This window comes from Lissotriton helveticus, chromosome 10 (assembly GCF_964261635.1).
Source record: "Lissotriton helveticus chromosome 10, aLisHel1.1, whole genome shotgun sequence".
In the NCBI taxonomy this organism is placed as follows: Eukaryota; Metazoa; Chordata; class Amphibia; order Caudata; family Salamandridae; genus Lissotriton; species Lissotriton helveticus.
Window position 1 is genome coordinate 851,241,148 of NC_136071.1, and position 15,550 is coordinate 851,256,697.

Below are 15,550 nucleotides of genomic sequence, written 5' to 3' on the forward strand. Positions count from 1 at the left end.
AACTGGGGACTTGAAGTGTCTGTGGGACCTGGAGGAGGCGGCGATACTGGTGGTGGTGGTCATGAAGCTAATGCCAGATGAAGTGGAGGATCTGGATTGGCCAACTTTTGTACGTTTTCCACTTTCACCGCCACTAATTAAGGTCGAGGTTGACGCAGGTCTCTTCTTGCCAGAAAGAAATATGGAAGCGGGACGAGTTGGTGTACTACTTAACTCCAATGATTGTGGTGTTTCCACTGCCTCCTCATCGACAACATCATCATCATCATCATCACGCGCAGCAGCTCTTCGGGCTAGGGTCAAAATGTCTGTTTGCTGCATGCCCGCTGGGGCTGCAGTGACCTTTATGATGACTGGGTCGTCGTTGGCAGAGTCTTCATCAGCAGCAGTATCCGCCACTTCTTGTTGAGCCTCATCACACTCCATAAGTCTGAGACTTTGGACGAGCTTCCTTTTACGCTTAAGTACCTTTGTTGGATCATGGTGTGCCTCACTCTCAGACGGCTGTGGTGCTGGTTCCCAAGTTTGATCCGTATCATCAGAAGGAGGTGTGCTTGAAGAAGATGTAGACACCACCCTTGATCTCTTCCTTGCTAGGGGTGTGGAAGACAATGAAGGATCATCAGGAGGAGTGGCTTCCTCAAATGATACCTCGCCTTGATTGTCGATTTCCTGATGTGCCCCTACTTCGGGAGGAACAACTATTGTGGGCACTTGTGACCCTCCATGCACCTCTGCTTGCGCATCTCCTTGCGCTGCCTCTCCTTCCACATGTACTTGGGCTTGTACTTGCACATGTGATTGTTGTTGCGGCTGTGGTTGTTCAACACTCGTCAGATGAGCTACAACAACCTGTGTTGATTGAGGGACATTGCTGCTGCTTTCTTGCGATGAGCCAACATCACTGGTCGATGGTGATTGAAGAACTATACTGGCTGCCTCTGCAGCACTCAAGGGCTTGGACTTAAGTTGGCGTGGTGGTGGTGGTGGCACTGAGCCCAATGGAGCGGGGGTGCTGCTGCCAGCTTGGTCCCCAGCAGATCCCGCTGCTGCTGCAGGCATACTTTTTTTTTTACTCCCAAAAAAAGGGGCGGGCGGCACACCAGTGTCCTTGGTAACTTGCTTCTTCTGCTCCTTACTGGCACCTTTCTTGCTAGAGGAGCTACGGGTTACTTTTTTTGGGGCCATCTTCTTCAGAGCAGGTCAGCGGGCAGCAGTTGCACGAGTTGCAGAGGGTTCTGTGTCCAGACGTGACGTCGCGTGACGTTATGCTGCACACACACACCGCTGCAGGACTTCTTCCTGGCACTGGTGGTTCTCTTGAGTCTTCTTGTGCACCTAAAAGCAATGGAAGACAGAGGAACATCAGTTCAGTTATACACCCCAAAAAATCGACAAAACACAGAAAAATGAGCACAATCCCATGCCATCCATGATGTTTACATTGAAGACACCCCACAGAAAGACTACGGACATGCAAGTATGCAACACTCACTACCCCTGGGCATAATGGATGAAAAGTAGGCAAAATAAGTGCAGGCACACTGCCTCTCCTCAAAATGGCCCCTTACACCCCAGGCACATGTTGCCTGTACCAGCCAGCACTCAAGATGGCCACCACCACCACCCACATGACCAGTCCACATCAACAGTACACCCCCAAAAAACAGAAAAACAGCCAGAAATCACCACAATCCAACGCCATCCATGATGTTTACATTAAAGAGAGTGAGACCACACCACAGGCACACTCAGTCCATGCACCACCACCCCTGGGCAAAAGGCCACACCAGCAGCCCCCCAAAAACGACAAAAAACAATAAAATAAGCACAATCCCAGCCCATCCATGGCCTCTATTATGTTTAAATTCAAGAAGACACCCCACAGAAAGACTAGGCCCATGCAACACTCACCACCCCTGGGCAAAGGGCCCCACCAGCAGGCCCAAAAAAACGACAAAAAACAATAAAATCAGCACAATCCCAGCCCATCCATGGCCTCAATGGTGTTTAAATTCAAGAAGACACCCCTCAGAAACACTAGGCCCATGCAACACTCACTACCCCTGGGCATAATGGATGAAAAGTAGGCAAAATAAGTGCAGGCCTCAGACACTGCCTCTCCTCAAAATGGCCCCTTACACCCCAGGCACATGTTGCCTGTACCAGCCAGCACTCAAGATGGCCACCACCACCACCCACATGACCAGTCCACATCAACAGTACACCCCCAAAAAACAGAAAAACAGCCAGAAATCACCACAATCCAATGCCATCCATGATGTTTACATTAAAGAGAGTGAGACCACACCACAGGCACACTCAGTCCATGCACCACCCACCACCCCTGGGCAAAAGGCCACACCAGCAGCCCCCCAAAAACGACAAAAAACAATAAAATAAGCACAATCCCAGCCCATCCATGGCCTCTATTATGTTTAAATTCAAGAAGACACCCCACAGAAAGACTAGGCCCATGCAACACTCACCACCCCTGGGCAAAGGGCCCCACCAGCAGGCCCAAAAAAACGACAAAAAACAATAAAATCAGCACAATCCCAGCCCATCCATGGCCTCAATGGTGTTTAAATTCAAGAAGACACCCCTCAGAAACACTAGGCCCATGCAACACTCACTACCCCTGGGCATAATGGATGAAAAGTAGGCAAAATAAGTGCAGGCCTCAGACACTGCCTCTCCTCAAAATGGCCCCTTACACCCCAGGCACATGTTGCCTGTACCAGCCAGCACTCAAGATGGCCACCACCACCACCCACATGACCAGTCCACATCAACAGTACACCCCCAAAAAACAGAAAAACAGCCAGAAATCACCACAATCCAACGCCATCCATGATGTTTACATTAAAGAGAGTGAGACCACACCACAGGCACACTCAGTCCATGCACCACCCACCACCCCTGGGCAAAAGGCCACACCACACCAGCAGCCCCCCAAAAACGACAAAAAACAATAAAATAAGCACAATCCCAGCCCATCCATGGCCTCTATTATGTTTAAATTCAAGAAGACACCCCACAGAAAGACTAGGCCCATGCAACACTCAGTCACCACCCCTGGGCAAAGGGCCCCACCAGCAGGCCCAAAAAAACGACAAAAAACAATAAAATCAGCACAATCCCAGCCCATCCATGGCCTCAATGGTGTTTAAATTCAAGAAGACACCCCTCAGAAACACTAGGCCCATGCAACACTCACTACCCCTGGGCATAATGGATGAAAAGTAGGCAAAATAAGTGCAGGCCTCAGACACTGCCTCTCCTCAAAATGGCCCCTTACACCCCAGGCACATGTTGCCTGTACCAGCCAGCACTCAAGATGGCCACCACCACCACCCACATGACCAGTCCACATCAACAGTACACCCCCAAAAAACAGAAAAACAGCCAGAAATCACCACAATCCAATGCCATCCATGATGTTTACATTAAAGAGAGTGAGACCACACCACAGGCACACTCAGTCCATGCACCACCCACCACCCCTGGGCAAAAGGCCACACCAGCAGCCCCCCAAAAACGACAAAAAACAATAAAATAAGCACAATCCCAGCCCATCCATGGCCTCAATTATGTTTAAATTTAAGAAGACACCCCACAGAAAGACTAGGCCCATGCAACACTCACCACCCCTGGGCAAAGGGCCCCACCAGCAGTCCCAAAAAAAAGACAAAAATCAGCACAATCCCAGCCCATCCATGGCCTCAATGGTGTTTAAATTCAACAAAACAGTTGTATCATGCACCCCTAACCAACCCTGGTCCTACTGGATACTGTGGCTACCCACAATATAATTTATTTAATGTTCTGAAAAAGTTCCAAAATTTTACTTGCAGCAACTGTAATGCCCCAAACAAACTTACTTGTGAAAGTTGATTTCTAATCCAAAAGTGATCCAAAGACAGTCAAAAAGGCCTCAAATCCAAATATCCAGCAGCACCCACAAAAAGTAATCCTTCCAGCTCCAGATCCAAATGAAAGTGACCAGGAGATGGACAAAGCACTGGGAGGAGCCTGCTGGACAGGAACAGGAAGTTGGAGACTGTGGGGCACTTCCTTCCTCCCCCCCCCCCAAAATGGACTCCTTGCAAAAAAAAAAAGCCATGCAAATGTCAACCTGAGGAGTGATTCTGATAAAAATCATAATTTTCAGAAGGTTTATCCTGTTTGCTGGTGATTTTCTTGTGCGAAATGGCAAAATCTCTATTTCGCAAGTGCGAGATTGTTCCTTTCCGCCGCAACTACGTGTTCGCAATTGCGAACTCTCGCGAGGTGTGCTGTGCAAGGTGGCAAGCCGCGAGTACGTATTCGCGGGCGACAAACTCCCGCGGGAACACGCAGCAAGATCTAAAATGGCGCGTCACTCGCAAAGAAAAACAACTCGGCAAACGCTAAAATGACGGAAAGTGAACGCCGTGCACCACGCCGCGCGCCGCAACCAAGCAAAAAATCCGCCGCGAGCGGATTCACGGATTTTCGACAAATTCGCGAGCGTTCGCGGATTGCGGATTTGCCGAAAATCCGAAAAATCCGCGAGCGGAGCGGATTTTACGCCCATGCTTAACCAAAATACAGTTTTAATGCACACAAATGATAATATGTACAAATGGCGTCACCTAGTGTGTTGCTGTGTTATGTTCTTTTTCAAATATGTTTCCACCACACTTCAGAATAAGTGGTTCAATTGTACTACTTCTGATATATTCTGAAACGTCAGCAGAGTTCTTTTTTTTGTTGTGTGCTAGAAAAAAAACGTCCTTGAAGACAGAGAAAAACGTCCTTGAAGACAGAGAAAGAAAAGTAAACATCAATCGCCATTTGCCTGCTTCGCACTGCATCACTTTCAAAGCACAGGGATGCATCATATTTACAATAATATGTTGCATCCCTCTGCTTTCCCCTGCGCTGCTGCACAATTGGCTGCCATGTGCCACCGCAGGCACCCTTGCGCCATGGTGCAAGGGTGTCCGCGTTTTAGGGGTGATTGTTTTTCTGCAGCAAGGTTCTACCCCTTTACGATCATCTTGGGGAACTACTTGGAACTGTTTGCTTTGGCTTCAAAGTTGTCTACTATGTGACTGATGTGTAATTCTCCTTTGATTGCCATGCTTGGAATGTGCATGCCCACACAAATGAAGACATCACAAGGCTATTTTGGTTTTTGTGCAATGACTATTGGGGAGAGTAGCGTGTGCAATTTTACCTCTATATGGCAGCTCACAAGAAATAGAATTCAGCCGAGTTGCAACACCAGGGTGGATAAAACATTTAGACTACTAATGCATTCGAAAATGTTCTGAAACTCACACACCATCTCCTTCAGGTGACAACAAAGTCAGGCTTCGATGGTGCTGTGCTCATAGGAAGGGCATGTAATGAATGTGCCAGCAATTGGAAGTGGTGATGCTCCACCATCTCCATATAGCGTTGTTAAGAAAGGTGCCAACTTGGGAGCTGACTTAATCAATTCAAAAGTCTTCATGACATCACACTCATTAATGCGCGTGTGTTGACCCGGGGTGAGAGCCGTGCATGCGGGGTCGGGGAAGGGGGATTGCTTTATTACCTACATTAAGAATAACATGGATGTGTCTTTCATGTTCCCCTTGAAGAGGTCTTCTTGTGGAGTCAGTGTATTGTCCGTCTATGGAGATTTCAAGCTTCATCTCTTCATTGGGGCTTGAAAACTGGCCGCCGTGTAGCAAAGGTGTGGAAGACACACCCCAGTAATATAAGGTTTCTGCATGCAGAGCACGTTTTACCTTTCACTTGATAGACAGTATGAAGGGGAGAGTCTCCACAAACTCTGGGGCAGATTTACAAGCCCCTTGCACCACTTTTACGTCACTTTTCCCATGTTAAAAGTGACGCAAAAGTGGCGCAAGGGGCTTGTAAATAAGCCCCTCTCTCTTTTCTACACCTGCGAATCCAAACACAGATTACGTCAGTGACGAGAGTAAGCGTAGCTGATCACTACAGATAGAGCATTAGTACAAAAGCACTTTTTATTTTTTCCCATAAGGGATCTGACTTGTTTCACTGCTTTAAAAGATATATACTAAACAGTAAAATATGAATTCTGCTTCCTCTGATGCCCACAAAGGCCAATTGCACAGATGAAGGCGGTCTTCTCAAACAGCTTCCACTGTGACAGTGCCTCCCAACTAATAATGCAAAACAAACAATTGATCGACAGAATGCAGAACAATGTCATACATTCACCCCAGTACAGAGATCTGAGCCTAAATCCATCGTTTTTTTTATCACCATGTCATTCCAGTTTGAACCCAGCCATATGCACATCAGTCTTGACCCTGTGCCCAACGGGAACAGTCCAGCCCGAACTGCCACTCCAGATCCTCCCTAGACTGGAAACAAGCATCCTAGGACCGGTTTAGGGATTTCACCCCTCATCAGCCAGGATAGCTTGACTCCAGTGGAATGGAGAGCACGGGAACCATGATTATAATGCACCCCTACAAATAAAAAGAGCACCATCACGCTATATCACCTATTATTAAAAAAACTATTTTAAAGCAAGTGGCAGTAGACGAAAGGAGCCCCCTACAGCTTAACACCTTCTGCTGAAAAAAATGACGCATGCGCGGTTTGGACATCCCCCAGCTGTCCCACGCACACGCCCACCGTGACGTCGGACAGCTGGGGACCGTCCAACGCATGGAAGGGGTTAATGCATGAGTTTATGACCCTTAAATGTCATTAGTTATACTGGAGTCACATGCAGCATTTTATGTCATAGTTTGAACTGAATTAAGAGGCAGCCATGAATGTAGTGCCGACATCTGACAAACAGTTGGCAGAAGGTGATGCTGGGTGGGGAAATGTGGACCAGGCTGTCCTCTGCATATGTTTTGCACATGACAAAAATACTGCTGAGGAATTAAAAATATGCTCACCGCTGCTCCTTTGCACGCCCCACATAACACAGCACTTCAAATGAGAGCCTCAAAGTCACTTTGGTATCTTGTATTTTATTTGTTCTCCCCTACAAAGCCATACAAAGTACTTTGTAGGGGAGACAAACTTTTCTATTGAACGTTCTTGGTTAAATTCTGACAATGAACACTATGTCCATGGTTGCAAATGATGAGGACAAATTATCTATGTTATGTGGCAAGAAAATAGCGTGGCACATTATCTGGCAATATTAGTTTCATCTATTTGAGCTAGAAGCAACTTTTTAGTGAGATCTGCAAACTACAGTCAAACAACTGCATACATCTAATGACCCTCTCTACTGCTTATTGATTTGTCAACTGTTTATACAAGAAAAATAAAGCAAAACCTAAACATACTAATTCTGGTCAGTGTATACTGTTAGCAGCTCTCTGAAGAAAACAGCTTTTTCAAAATAACTACCCCAAATCAAACGTGATATATAAAAAACATATTGGGTAACGTGCAACACAGTGCAAAATTGCCATGGCAAGGTCCTGGTGACATTTACAAACACTCGACAGTCAGGCTTGAGGTTTATGTTATTACCAGAACTCCTCAATGGTAATATCAATCAATCAGGAGTTTGTATAGAAGCGGCTACTCACCAGCGAGGGGGGCTGCTGATTCGTGTGGGTGGGGTGGTTCAGTCGAAGAGCCAGGTCTTGAGGTCCTTCCTCAATTGGATCAGCGACGGGGATTGCCTGAGGTGGAGTGGCAGGGTGTCCCAGAACTTGGCAGAAGGTAAGGGAAGGATCTTCTTCCGGTTCTGGTCTTGAAAATCTGTAGGACGGTGGCCAGGGCAAGATGGGCGGAGCAAAGTTGTCTAGTCGGTATTGGACCGTATTACTTATTATGTATACTCTATTCTTACATGTGTTAGTGCATCTTATTGCACAAACAGCAGTGCTATAAAACCCAGATATCAAAGGGAATCAAAAATTATAGAAAATATTTCACGGTCGTGTGGTGACGCTCTAGTTGTTGTGGCGCATGCCGGATCCGGAAGTTCCCGACCGGAACCGGATGTATGCCATTTTGTGTAGCGCTCGCAACCCTAGTGAGAGCACGCAAGCCCCGGCGCTCCAGAATAAAGGATACTTGAAACCAAGGCCCGGCTCCGAGAATTATTGGGGGAGTAAGGAGCACTCCTACAATGGCGGCGAGGCGGGATCAGAACCCGCATGTACAACAATAAAAGAAAAAAAAAAGGGAACAGACGGAACGAACCCATTGATACACCCGTGCACAGAGCATCAGGTGCCGGTTTCGGAGCGCGGCAGAGGGCAAGGGTCGGCGAATTGGCCCAACGTGAGATAATTACCGCCACACCCCAATATACTTACGCGACGCACCACAGAGTCCCCTAAGCGTCGGCAAGGACACTGTTCGCCAACCGGCGGGCGGCGAGGGTGCAGAGCGGGAAAGGAAGTCCACAACGCGAAGAACGTGACGACAAGGTCAGTCAATCACTGTATACAGCCGAAGGAAGGAAGTACGACCTAGAGCACGCCCCTACGGCCACGGCAAGCTGGCGGATCAGAGGGGGCTAGCTGCGGGGCCAAGTGTAGCGGCCAGTGGCAGGCCACAAGAGCACCCAGCGTCAGGGAGCACGGCAGAGGGCACTGGCGGCAGGGAGAACGACGAAGAGAACGGGGACACGAGACAGGCGCCAGGCAGCCCGCCCAACCGCGCAGTTCCCGCCCAGGCAGCTCCAAGGGGCAACAACAGGATGGCGACACCATCCACTTCCTTAAGTCACATGGTGCCCTTCCTTCCAAAGAGGGGATATCCCACGATGCCGTGGGAGGATTGGAAACGATACTTCCTAAACTATCTGGAAGCCTTAGAAGATGAAAGTGAAGCCGCGTACACGAGCCAGAGGAGAAGGAAGATACTATTACACAATCTGGGCCCGGAAGGACTGAGAGTGTTCGACACCATAGTCAAAAGTCCGAGGGACGCAACCGATACAGATGTATTCAGGCATGCCATCGAGGACCTGGATGCGCACTACAGACCAGTGGTTTGCGTGGCTATTGACAGATATAACTTCTTCCAGAGAAAACAGGGAAGTGGAGAAACAGTGGATGAATACGTGGTGGCGCTGCAGAAATTAGCGCTCACTTGTAAATTCGGGACCCTCCACGACGATTTGGTATGTGATCAGATCATAATGCACACGACGAGCACACTGATTGATTACTAACATCGTTGCACCAGCGCTTGGGTGTTAATCTGCATTGCTGCAAGCGTTTTTAACTTTGCTGTTTTAAAATTGTTGTTACTCTTACCAAATTGCACGCTGACTCCCCGGTCCACCGCAGCAATTCATGCTGTTTGTAGTGGAGGGAGTAAAAGCGTCGTTACTTCCTGGTTGTTCCACGCCGGGCGGCCATCTCTGTAGGGTGACGCTCTAGTCTTCCCCTTCCCCCAATCTACTTATTCTCCTGCCCACTTGCGCAGCGGTGACGCGCCGCGGGAGCACCATAGACGCGCCGAAGAGGCGCCGAAGAGAAGCCAGTCTGCGCCAGTCCGCGTCCAGACGCTCTCAGCTCTTAGACCTTGCCGGCACTATGGTAGGAAACCGTCTCTTATATAGCGCTTCCTCCCTGCACGCTCTACGACCTACTCCCAATTCACTATGCCTAAACTCGCCTCCCCCTATAAATACGATGGCCCGATGTAAAACATGTGACTGGGGTATGTTTACTCCTATTATAGGGAAACATTCCTCCATGCATAAGTGGAGGATGTTCCTTCTCAACTGTCGGTCTCTGCCGAAGCATCACACTGAACTGGCCATGCTTATAGAGGAGCTCAATCCTGAAGCCCTCTTTCTAACAGAGACATGGCTTCAGTTAGAGACCGATCCTGCAACAGTATGGGTCACCCCCCAAGGCTACACTCTTAAGGGACTGGATCGCCAGACAGGTAGAGGTGGAGGGCTGGCCATCATCTACAGAGACAACTATAGATGTTGTATCACTCCTTCCACAACACCAGTTTGCGAGAGCCTACACTTCACTCTCGAATTCTCCTCTAGCACCACCTTTTCTGGGATTTTAGCCTATCGACCACCTGGTACTCTTAATAACTTTGTCACTAATATAACGGATACAGCCGCCAACTTAGTACTCACCTCGGCAAATTTTACCTTGCTGGGTGACTTAAATCTGCATTTAGACGACCCGCTTAACTCAGCAGCCAACAGTCTTCGTTCGAACCTTCAGGCTTTCGACTTGCTCCAGAAAGGTTTTCACTCGACGCACATCAAGGGACATCTCCTAGATCATATTTGTAGTAATCTAGATAACCTTATTGTCGAGGTACCCATACCACTGCCCTGGACCGATCATTTTTTAATACCTTTTACTTGGTCCACAAGCACTCCCCCCATTCTACAAAATCATAATAAACGATGGGGAAGGAAATGGGCTTTGCTCCGGCTCCCCAAGTGGACACTGGCTCTCACCGGACATCTACCTCCGAAGGTGACGAATCCCAACACAGCCACTGTCAACTTTAACAACTGGAATTCTAGTACCCTTGACCAAGTCCTCCCGAAGGAATCCCTGCACTTGATAAAAAGATCCAAAGTCGCCCCTTGGTATTCCCCTGCCCTCAGAACTATGAAGCAATCTTGCCGCAAACTAGAGAGACCATGGAGATATGATCACTCACTTCCTAAGAAAGTAGAGTATAGAGCTGCAATAAAGCTCTACAAAAATGAGATAAAATCTGCACAAGCCCAATTTTATGATTCCAAAATTAACCTAGCTGCTAATTTCCCTAAAGAGATTTTTAAAATAGCCAAATCTCTAATTTCTCCCCCCCCTGAGCGTTTGTCTTCGGATGGCGCACAAACTCGTTGTAATAACCTGGCCACTTACTTTTCCCAGAAGATTCAGACCATTTATTCCTTATTCTCCACTGGTAGTGACGATATGGAATCCACCACCACAATAGAGTCTGACCTCCCAGTTCCCTGTTTTCTGGACAAACTCCCCCTTCTAGATCCCATCACATTAGATAAAATGATCCCCAAAGTCACCTCGGGATCTCCTAATGACCCAGCACCTCCGCAGACTCTTATCAAGGTCATTGATGCCATTGGCCCGGTCATTTTGGATGTCCTTAACGCCTCCATCACCTCCAACTCCGTCCCAGCCCCATGAAATTAAATGAAATGAAATGAAAAATTGCATTTGTATAGCGCATAACTGCCCTGAGGCCTCGCAGCGCTTGCTTGAAGTGTGCGATGGTCAAGGCCCTACTAAAAAAGCCTACCTTGGACCAGAACAACTTGGCCAATTTTCGCCCAATTTCTTTACTTCCTTGGATGAGCAAACTGCTTGAGAGGCACGTTAACAACATTTTAGTAGATTATTTAGAATCTAATAATCTGCTATGTGCCTCTCAGACAGGGTTCCGCCCTCAACACAGAACCGAAACTGCCCTCTTAGCAGTGACGGAAGAAGCTAGAGCTGTGCTGGACCGGGGAGGAAAAGCAGCCATCATACTACTCGATCTCAGCGCCGCGTTCGACGCGGTTAACCATGCCACTTTATTACATCGTCTAAAAGGCATGGGGGTGTCGGGCACGGCCCTGGAATGGCTGTCCTCCTTCCTGGATGAGCGATTCTTCCAGGTGTTTGAGGACGAGGTAGTTTCCCCCAAGCATCCTCTTAGCTGTGGGGTTCCTCAGGGTTCCTCCCTAAGCCCCACACTTTTTAATGTCTATATGCACCCTCTAGCAGAGATAGTTCATCCCTTCGGTGTGCGTATTGTCACCTACGCGGACGATACCCAATTGGTGGTCTCTCTTGACCACACGGAGGGATCGTCCAACACCCTGGGCCCCTGTCTAGAGGCTGTCGCTAAGTGGATGCAACTCTCCTGTCTCAAACTTAATGGAGAGAAGACGGAGATCATGTTACTGGGTAACCCTCCTCCGACTACTTTGGCTTCCATCTGGCCCACATGTCTCGGCGTCCCTCCTCCCCCCAAACATCAGATAAAGAGCCTTGGTATTTGGCTTGATAAAGCGCAAGACTTTTTGGTCCAAGCCACCAAAACAGCCTCCACGTGTGTTGGGCTAATGAAAATGCTCCGCAAAGTGCTCCCTCTGCTTCCTTTCCAGGCGAGGAGAGTCATGGTTCAGGCCCTGATACTCTCCTGCCTGGATTATGGAAATGCTTTATATCTAGGAGCCCCGGCAGCAGTGACCCACAGGCTTCAAGTCACGCAAAACTGTGCCGCCCGATTACTGTTCAACATCCGCCGTTGGCAGTCAGCCAAGAAAGCCCTAAAAGATCTTCATTGGCTTCCAGTGGCTGCTAGAGCACAGTTCAAGGCCATGTGCATTTTGCACAAATCCTTCGACCGAACAGGACCTGCCATCCTGTTTCCCTTAGTTGTGCCCTACGCCCCTTCCAGAGCCCTTCGCTCTGGGTCACTGCATCTAGCGACCACAACTAAAATCAACAAAGCCCGGTGGGGCGGCCGTTCTTTCTCCCATACCGCCGCGAGGCTTTGGAACTCTCTTCCCTTGGTTCTTAGAGAGAATTCCAACCGGATGGCATTCAGAAAAGCCTTGAAAACTCATTTGTTTGCAAAAGCGTGTTGATCCTCCTGGTGGCTCGCCACAGTAATCAATCCAAAGCGCTGCGAGGCCTCCGGGTAGTTTACGCGCTATACAAATATAATTTTTCATTTAATTTCATTTCATGTCCAAGAAAAACTGTGGGTAAATGGGGACGCCCCCCTTGAAAGAGGTGTGGGCCTTGGTGAAGAAGGCGGAGATTTCAAAGCGATGCGCACAGGCAGCCAGAAAGGACAGCGGAAGCACACAAGCAGTCTGCGGGGTCATGGTGCACAATAAAGGGGACAAATCGCGGCAACGAGAACCACCAAAAGGTCCAGACGCCAGAAGGAGCCAACCAACGGGAGGAGCGAATCCGAAAACAGGTAGAGGAGGAAGACCAAGCTGCTACAGATGTGGAAGCGCCTCGCACTTGGGCAATGACAAAATATGCCCCGCGTTCAGGGCGAAGTGCGCATTCTGCGGCGTATTCGGACATTACGAGAAAGTGTGCCGTAGGAAATCCAAAGGAGCCACAGTCAACTACATAGATCAAGGAGGCCAGAAAGAAGAGGAAGCGCAAGTGGAGGAAGATGATCTGGAGGAACTCCTCTACATCGATGTACAAGTCCTGGATGTGGGATGCAAGGAAACGGACAAACCGAGACTCAACATGCACATGGGAGGTATACCGATCGAAATAATAGCGGACTCAGGAGCCCCCATCACGATTGTTCAAAGACAGGTGTGGGAAGAGAAGTTCCTGGCTAAAGTCAAGGAGGAACTACGTCCCATGGATGTGAGACCAGTCACCTAAACGGGACAGAAAATACCCATGTTAGGCTACTGCCCCTTGTTGTTCGAATTCAAGGGAAGGGAAGACAACTGCAAACTGTATGTAGCAGAAAAAGGACCATCGGTACTCAGCTGGAAGAATCATGGCGCCCTGGGTATCCAATTGAATTCAGGAGGTATCGAAAAAGTGCTGCTGATGAACATGGAGAAGGGACAGGAAGGTGAGGCGTGGCACCGCGAGTATCCGAAGGTGTTCAGTGGACAGATAGGAGAGCTGACCAAGTTTAAGCACATAATAAGATTAAAGGAAGGAGCACAGCCGGTCATCCACAAAGTACGGAACATACCGTTCCGCTGCAGACAGGCAGTGCAAGATGAACTGGACAGATTGGAGAAAAGTGGTGTCATACAAGCCATAGAGAGTGCGGAATGGCTATCGCCTTTAGTGGTAGCTCAGAAGCCAAACGGGAAAGTAAGGCTATGTGTGGACCTCCGGGAGCTTAACAAAAACATTTTAGTAGACAAATTCCCACTCCCACGTATCAATGAGATGCTAGCCATGACAAAAGGGGTCAGGTGGTTCTCGACAGTAGACCTGTCGTCCGCCTACCACCAAGTCAAACTTCATCCATCCAGCAACCATCTAACATCCTTCATAACACCTTTTGGGTGTTACAAGTTTGTGAGAATGCCGTTTGGTCTGGCATCAGCCGCCGCGGTATTTCAGAAATTGATGCACAGACTCTTCCAAAAGGTGGATGGAGTTCAATTTTTCCAAGATGATATTCTCGTGATGGGAAAGTCCAGACAAGAGCACAATGAGAAGTTACACACCGTGCTACGCACGCTACAAGAAAATGGACTCACCGCGGAATGGACTAAGTGTAAGTTTGGGGTCCCTTCGGTCACCTACCTGGGTCATGAAGTTAGCGAGACGGGGATCAAGCCAAAGAGAGACAACATAGAGGCCATCCAGAAGGCACCTGCCCCAGAAAAGAAGGAAGATGTCCGGTCGTTCCTGGGCATGGCCGAATTCTATAGTAAATTCATCCCCAACTTTGCCACCAAGACGCACTGCCTACGCCAATTGCTGAAGGAGAGAAACGGGTTCAAGTGGACCGAGGAGGAGGAGGAGGAATTCGAGACCTTAAAGCGGGAGATGGGCGAAGCCATACCACTGAAAGGATTTGACCCGGCTGCAGATTCGATACTTACCACCGATGCCAGCGATTGGGGCCTGGGGGCAGTGTTAATGCAAAGAGCGGACAAAGGAGAACTAACGACAGTAAGCTTCGCGTCCAGATCTCTGGCACCAAACAAAGAGAAGTTTAGTGTCATTGAAAAAGAGATGCTAGCGGTGGTGTGGGCGATGGAACGATTCCGCCAATACCTGTGGGGAGCCAAGTTCCTGGTCCGCACGGACCATAAACCCCTGGTGAAGGTCCTGACATCCAGTGGGCATGCCCATGCCACCCCGAGAATAGCTAAGATGACATTGAGACTATTAGACTTCGTGTACGAGGTGGAGTACATACCAGGGCCCCAGAACAAAGTGGCAGACTTCCTGAGTCAGGTGCAGCCAAGGAAGGTGTGGATGAACAAGAAACGCCAGGATGGGAAGGCTACATGGTAGCGACAGTACAGGACATGGAGCGAGTGATCAGTGCGCAGGAATGGGCAGAGGCCTACGAACAGGATGAGGATTTGGAGGCGATCAAGGGATATGTCATCAACGGGTGGCCGGAGAAGAGGCACCTAAAGGAGGATTTGAGAAGATACTGGGAGGTGAGAGATGAGTTGTCACTGGGGGAGGACCCCCGATTCCTGCTCATAGGAGACAAAGTCATCCCCCCCCGGGGTCTCCTTGAACACTTGATGGCGTTGTTGCATGAAGGACACCAAGGGATCACAAAGACTAAAGCCCTAGCCAGACAGGCGTACTGGTGGCCAGCAATTGACGCTCAGATAGAAAGATACGTGAGACAATGTGAATCCTGCTCCAAGGCAGACAAGTCCCAGGTCATGCTGAGGCCGCAGCTAGGAAAGTTCCCCATGCCAGGAGGACCATGGGAAATGGTGTCCATCGACATAATCGGACCGGTCCTGAACTGTGAAGGGGTACAGAAGTATGCAATAGTATTGATAGACAGGTACTCCAAGTGGCCGGAGGTAAAAGTGCAGGACACAGTGGAC